Below are 6,829 nucleotides of genomic sequence, written 5' to 3' on the forward strand. Positions count from 1 at the left end.
TCTTGATTAGTCAATTGAGTTATGCAAAATTCTACTTGATATCATAACTGGTTACTTAATCATTAACATGCTATCTTGATACACTAAAAAGTAGGGGTTCAACAAGGGTTCTTATTTGAAGAACCGTAGGGTTCTTGGCACTTAAAATGGCACCCAAAAGGTTCTTCCAAGAACCCCATAGGCGGGGTTTATCGAGGAACCTCCTTAGTTGGTGGGGGTTCGTGCAGGAACCTAACTCCCCAACTGAAACATTTGGATTTGAAAGGGTAGCAGGTGCAGGCACATAACTGAAAAATGTAAAGATCTCAATTTAAGGGAAGGTATGTCCCTTGTATGATCTAAATTGATATTGTTTTATGACGATCTATCTTTTCATATCTATGCAAATCTTTCTAAAAACAGAAAAGGGACACAATTCAATGGATATCAATCAACAAAGAGTTAAGAATATGTTGAAGGCTTGGGTGCAGATGACTGAACTGCTCACTTTTGTGTCTGCAGGTATACAGAAAAGGAGGCATACAAAGGTATGCCAATCGGTATTGGTATGTTATGCAGATCACATTACCCTGTCAATGAATATCCCATAGGCCTCTATATTATGGACACGGTATGTGTATGAAAACAATTATCTTTTTTTTTTTTTTTTTCACATTCACCACAAAAACCAAGGTACGAATACCGTCAGGTGCATGTTTTGTTAACCATCTGTACAATTACTATTTTTGGGATTCAGACTTCCCCCTCCCTATACCGCTGATGAATATAACAGGAAACCTGTTCGATCACCATGCACTGCAAAATCATTCTGCTATGGATACAGAGAACATCAACACATTAGTATCAACACGCCAGAGGATATGCCCTAATCAGTTATTGTCAAACCGCAAACGAACTCAGAATACTTTTACAACCTTTGTTTTGAGTAGAAATTCCAGTTTTGACTTGATAGTACATAACGTCTATAAAATTCAATTTAAAGCTATATAAATCTAGAGTTTTCACTAATAACAGAATCATCAAACTAGTTGTGATTTATTCTATAAATGTCTAGTATACTTTTACAACCTTTGTTTTGAGTAGAAATGCCAGTTTTGATTTGATAGAAATACATAATTTCAAATATTGCATTTAAAGATGAAGAAATCTAATTCAGTGATTGTCTCATAAAAAAGTGAAAATGTGCTTTTATTTGCTATAACATTAAATGTTAATTTCAAATGCAATTTGTTCTATATGAAGTTAGACAATGTTTACATAAAGTTGTACAATGTTTACAATCTTAAATTGTTTGCCAAATCAATGTTTGCATTTTTTGTGCAACAGTTCCACATTTTAAAGTAGTTACAAAGCACAACAGTCATTTATTTATACGCCTCTAATTTAACAGCAAAGAGGCCCCTTCCAATCATTTTCTATTTTGTCCTTCATCCCCAGACAGGCTGAATGGTATCTCTGGCACAAAAAGCATTCTATCTACAATATTAAAAACATAAAACAGGGTTATGTTTATTTACATGTAAATTACAGTTCTGAAATACCCAAATTCTGTTACATGCTTTTGCAATTAGGAACATTTTCAAATTGAACTGGATTTTTGTTCAATTGCTAAATTGACTTTAAATGACATGCATTCAACCACAACCCTGACAGAAGCACACTTAACTGAGGTGTTAATCATCGTTGAGTACAGTGCCTTGCGAAAGTATTCGGCCCCCTTGAACTTTGCGACCTTTTGCCACATTTCAGGCTTCAAACATAAAGATATAAAACTGTATTTTTTGTGAAGAATCAACAACAAGTGGGACACAATCATGAAGTGGAACGACATTTATTGGATATTTCAAACTTTTTTAACAAATCAAAAACGGAAAAATTGGGCGTGCAAAATTATTCAGCCCCCTTAAGTTAATACTTTGTAGCGCCACCTTTTGCTGCGATTACAGCTGTAAGTCGCTTGGGGTATGTCTCTATCAGTTTTGCACATCGAGAGACTGACATTTTTTCCCATTCCTCCTTGTAAAACAGCTCGAGCTCAGTGAGGTTGGATGGAGAGCATTTGTGAACAGCAGTTTTCAGTTCTTTCCACAGATTCTCGATTGGATTCAGGTCTGGACTTTGACTTGGCCATTCTAACAACTGGATATGTTTATTTTTGAACCATTCCATTGTAGAATTTGCTTTATGTTTTGGATCATTGTCTGGTTGGAAGACAAATCTCCGTCCCAGTCTCAGGTCTTTTGCAGACTCCATCAGGTTTTCTTCCAGAATGGTCCTGTATTTGGCTCCATCCATCTTCCCATCAATTTTAACCATCTTCCCTGTCCCTGCTGAAGAAAAGCAGGCCCAAACCATGATGCTGCCACCACCATGTTTGACAGTGTGGATGGTGTGTTCAAGGTGATGAGCTGTGTTGCTTTTACGCCAAACATAACGTTTTGCATTGTTGCCAAAAAGTTCAATTTTGGTTTCATCTGACCAGAGCACCTTCTTCCACATGTTTGGTGTGTCTCCCAGGTGGCTTGTGGCAAACTTTAAACAACACTTTTTATGTGATCATGGGCCTCTTGGCTGCATCTCTGATCAGTCTTCTCCTTGTATGAGCTGAAAGTTTAGAGGGACGGCCAGGTCTTGGTAGATTTGCAGTGGTCTGATACTCCTTCCATTTCAATATTATCGCTTGCACAGTGCTCCTTGGGATGTTTAAAGCTTGGGAAATCTTTTTGTATCCAAATCCGGCTTTAAACTTCTTCACAACAGTATCTCGGACCTGCCTGGTGTGTTCCTTGTTCTTCATGATGCTCTCTGCGCTTTTAACGGACCTCTGAGACTATCACAGTGCAGGTGCATTTATACGGAGACTTGATTACACACAGGTGGATTGTATTTATCATCATTAGTCATTTAGGTCAACATTGGATCATTCAGAGATCCTCACTGAACTTCTGGAGAGAGTTTGCTGCACTGAAAGTAAAGGGGCTGAATAATTTTGCACGCCCAATTTTTCAGTTTTTGATTTGTTAAAAAAGTTTTAAATATCCCATAAATGTCGTTCCACTTCATGATTGTGTCCCACTTGTTGTTGATTCTTCACAAAAAAATACAGTTTTATATCTTTATGTTTGAAGCCTGAAATGTGGCGCAAAGTTCAAGGGGGCCGAATACTTTCGCAAGGCACTGTATTCAGGCAATATAAATCGTATAGTAATAAAGGCATTCATTTGCAAAAAACGTATGTGTTGATAAAAAATTATATCACACATCAATTTTGTTATATCAAACATTACAATAATGGCAGTTTTTGAAATCCAAATCAGTTTAATCGTCACTTGTGCCAGATACGTGTACCTATTACAGTGAATTGCTGTCATAGTATATACAGTTAAGTTGGAAGTTTACATACAGTCGTGGCTAAAAGTTTTGAGAATGACACAAATATTAATTTCCACAAAGTTTGCTGCTTCAGTGTCTAGCTATTTTTATCAGATGTTACTATGGAATATTGAAGTATAATTACAAGCATTTCATAAGTGTCAAAGGCTTTTATTGCAATTTTACAATTGCATATTGATATTTTGTTCCCTGAGCCACTTAGTTATCCCTTTTGCCTTATGGCAAGGTGATCCATCATGCTGGAAAAGGCATTGTTTGTTACCAAACTGTTCCTGGATGGTTGTGAGAAGTTGCTCTCGGAGGATGTGTTGGTACCATTCTTTATTCATGGCTGTGTTCTTAGGAAAAATTGTGAGTGAGCCCACTCCCTTGGCTGAGAAGCAACCCCACACATGAATGGTCTCAGGATGCTTTACTGTTGATATGACACAGGACTGTAACTCTTACCCGGGTATTCCCAGAACACATTCTGGAAAGTCTATAGATTCAGTCATGACTTTATTAGGTACAACCCCTTTTGCATCTGGAACAACGTGAATTCATAACAGTTGATGAAACTGGGAAAGGAGATAGACTGTTCACGTTTTTAAGTCCAGTTGGAGTTTATTATAGTCAGTACAAGCTGAGTGTTGGAATTATAAAAATAAATAAAAACAGTTTTGGAACTTTTCTGAGATACAGAAGACCATCACAGACTGCTGTCATTTTGCACTAAAGTTCAAACAAACAGTAACAGAATACCTGAATACTTCTCTGCATGCTTTAGTGTCTAATAAGCCAAGACCACTTGGTGTATGTAAGAGCAATTTATTTTTGTGAATAGGGTGGTGAACCTAATAAAGTGGCAACTGAGTGTAGATATCACAAACAACTCCTTTTGAGCAATGTCTATCCTTTATACTGGTATAATGGTAAATCTGATCCCCAAGGTCCTCATAGGCTCACTTGGATATATAGAGTTGGAGGTCAAGAAACAAATATGAAACTAGGACATTAAAACAATGGCAGAATTCTTTAATTCACATCCATTCACATAAAATATGTATTTTAAAGTATAAATACCCTTCTAAGACAACGGTCTTTCTGGACGTTATAAAATGTTTGCAAATTGTTCTTTGCAAGGAATATGAACTGAAAAGGATTTGGTAATACCTATGTAGGTGACGTAGTTTCTACACTGGTGTAATGAGTATAATGTGTGGTAGTTGCACACCTCCCTGCTGAATTATGTAGAGCTGATTTGGGACAGTTGATATTTCTTTTCGTGATCTTTTGTGAAAAAACATTTTCACATAGGCTTTGTGCTAGCAGTTTAAGAGAGCAAATAGCATAGGGACAGCCTGGTTGAAGTCCTAGTTTGTCCTAGTAATGGTTAGTGCCAGTAGATTGTAGAGGAGTTCACATACAGTTCAGAGGCAAATCATAATGTATACATTCAGCCCAAAAACCAATGTACCATCTACTTCTTATATTAGTGCTTTTTTATGTTCTCCACCCTCTGGTATCGTTCAATACCCATGCTAATATATGGTTATGGATATGGTTCACTCTGAGTTTTCTTTATCTCCACTGTGGAATGTTGTCCATGTTGATCTTCTTGGTTACCTTGGTCCTCTTGATCCATCCACTTGTCTTCTTTGTTAGTCAGGCCTGACCCCTTCATCATGTAGTTTTTTTCTGTAATCTAATTTAATATGACTGAAGATGCAAGATTTTTACCAGGCCCCTTCTAATAGGGTATAACAGACTCATTAGAACATTGACCACGCCCTCTAGACGGACTACATGCCCTCTATCAAATCAAAACTGGAATTTTTCCTCAAAACAAAGGTTGTAAAGGTATGCTAGACATGTATAGAATAAATCATACATAGTTTGATGTTTCTGTGACAAACAGTGCATTAGTTATTGATTTATATCACTTTAAATGGCATTTAATAGATTTTATGAAGTCAAAACTGGAATGTCTACTCAAAAAAGGTTGTAAATGCTAGACATTTATAGAATAAATCATATCTAGCTTGATTCTGAGACAAACGGTGAATTAGTTATTGATTTTTACATTTTTAAATGGCTTTTGGCGAATGTCTGATGAATGTCTGTTGAATGTCCTTATGTGTGAATATAAAACCAACTTTACCTCAGTCGAATTTGTATAGAGCCTCACAATCTCCCCCTGACAGAATTATCCCCTCCCCCTTCACGTTCTTCATTGCTGCGGCTTGCATGCTAGTTCAGATTTCTGCTTTTCACTCCATTGTCAGTTTAGCCTACATTTCACTGATCTTGGTAGCAGAAAGCATTTTTGTCTGCAGTTTTCGGTTTGGCTATTTGTTTCAATATGGCGCCCTGGGCGAACCCCCCCTTCAGCGCTCGCCCCCACTCGTGGGCGCCTTGTGCCGCACCCGGCAAGGTGCAGATCTGTACCTAAATCCGCTACTGATTTGTATTAGTCTATAAATAAATCTCTTTGTCAAAATTCGTCGTCTCTCCCATGTCTTATTCGACTAGTATTTTTGAAAGTGTAAGGATAATAATTCAGCCATAGTTGTTCTGAAATGTTTATTGCTTGCCAACATTTTACTCCCTCCTCTATGTTTAATATAATACCTATACATGAATTATTAATTTCGGTTTCCTATCCTGAGGCGAAGGTTGTTCTATAGAAAGTATTTGACTCTAGCCACAAAATTAAGAAAATTAGAAGGGGGGTAAGAATTCGGGCAGGGGGAGATTTTCTGCACAACACCTGTCCGGCACTGCTATCATCCTTTTACAACTTCAACAAATATTTTCCAAACATTCTTTTCTTTTCCCTTCCTTCTCTTTATTTTCAACTCTCGTTCGCAGCTTTTGTCTTATTGAATTAAACTTCGACAATATCACTTTTGCCTCCGTGTATTGACGTTAAAAAAAAATCTGCGGATTGTCTGTGTATGCTATTTGGCGCGCGTACAGTTAAGCCCTACAATTTAGGCTAATGCAGTAATACCAGATAGCCTACGGCAGTGAAAGAAGAACCTCAATGTAGCCCATATAAATTGCTGAGTAATAATACATTTATGGATTGTTAAGGTATTGTGTATCTTTATTCAACCCGCCCTTGAGCCACACAATGTTTAATGACCTTAACCCCGTCCTTGGGTTATCGGTCAACCTGCGCATTACTAGTAGGAGCCATTACGTTTACACCCCTTGTTTCACTAGGAATCTAAACATGGCGAACCCGGAAATGTGTCGCACATAACGTGTTTCCTTGTGTACATGCGTAGTAGGTATCACACAGATGTGAAACACCAAGTTTGGTTTCCACAATTGTTTCGCCTTGTTGATAGCCATTTACAAAAAAAATCAAGCCATTTGTTTTATTAGGTATTATTAGTTGATACCATAGCCAGCTAGTTGGCTACTACTATAGCTAACGTTAGCATTGGCT

This window comes from Oncorhynchus kisutch, linkage group LG14 (assembly GCF_002021735.2).
Source record: "Oncorhynchus kisutch isolate 150728-3 linkage group LG14, Okis_V2, whole genome shotgun sequence".
Classification (NCBI taxonomy): Eukaryota; Metazoa; Chordata; class Actinopteri; order Salmoniformes; family Salmonidae; genus Oncorhynchus; species Oncorhynchus kisutch.